Raw genomic sequence first — 1,276 nt, 5'->3', positions numbered from 1 at the left:
CGTCCATAGCTCAGCCGAGCACTTGGTTGGTAAGAAACACGGACACGCGATCTGACCATAGGTATATCACCTATTCGGTAGGCCCAGCGTCAGCAGACCAGCAGCGTAACCAAGGACAGTCACGTCAACGGGGCCAGCGAGAGCGTTTTCAACATGCAGGCACGCGATTTAAGACGAAACAGTTCTCGAAAGAGAATTTCCTGGCCACGCTACATGGCGAGGGATTCCGAGAGAAGGCAGTCAATCACCAGGGAATGATCTCGGCAATGATATCGGCCTGCGAGAAAACCATGCAAAGGATGACGTCGTCTTTCCCCGACCCTCATCGGGACGTTTACTGGTGGACGCCACTGATTGCTCTGCTTAGGCAAAACTGCGAGCAGACGAGAGATCGCATGCAGCAGACAAGTGATCTCCAGAACCGAAGTCTGGCTGCAGCCCAATACAGAACAGCTAAAGCTGAGCTGGATAGAGCTATACGTGCCAGCAAAAAGGCTGCCTTCCAGGAATTGATCGATGCTGCGGAGGAAAACGTTTTCGGAGCCGGGTACTTAGTAGTCCTCTCCCGTCTTCGCGGTGGAAGGGCCCCACCCGAGACGGAGAGAGCGAGGCTTGAAAGCATCGTTACAGAGCTTTTCCCGCAACATCCGCCCTTCAACTGGCCCAGCATCAGTTCCGAGGAAGAACAGGAACAGCCTGCAGACCAGCAGACTCCATGGACCCAAGTCACGATCCCGGAACTCCGTCTGATAGCTAGCACCATGCCGAACAAAAAAGCGCCGGGCCTTGACGGAATTCCGAACGCCGCTGTCAAGGCTGCAATCCTTGCGTACACGGACGTTTTCCAGGCGTTGTACCAAAGCTGTCTGGAAACGGCTACATTTCCAGCACCATGGAAACGACAGCGGTTGGTACTGCTCCCCAAGCCGGGGAAACCACCGGGTAGCAACGGGTCATACCGACCTTTGTGCATGCTGGATGCCTTAGGGAAAGTGCTGGAGAAGCTCATTCTAAACAGACTTCACAACCACCTGGAAGATCCTGCTGCGGTGAGGCTGTCAGACAGGCAGCATGGCTTCCGGAGGGGGCGATCTACAATTGGCGCCATTCGAACAGTGATCGAGGCTGGTCAGAGCGCGATGAGATTCCGCCGCACGAACGGGCGGGATAACAGGTTCCTGCTGGTCGTGTCAATGGATGTCAAGAATGCCTTCAATACGGCAAGCTGGCAGGCCATCGCCACTGCACTGCAGATGAAAGGAGTACCTGCTGGTCT

The sequence above is a fragment of the Anopheles gambiae genome (genome assembly GCF_943734735.2).
Source record: "Anopheles gambiae chromosome X unlocalized genomic scaffold, idAnoGambNW_F1_1 X_unloc_80, whole genome shotgun sequence".
Classification (NCBI taxonomy): Eukaryota; Metazoa; Arthropoda; class Insecta; order Diptera; family Culicidae; genus Anopheles; species Anopheles gambiae.
Note: the sequence above shows the minus strand (reverse complement) of the source record.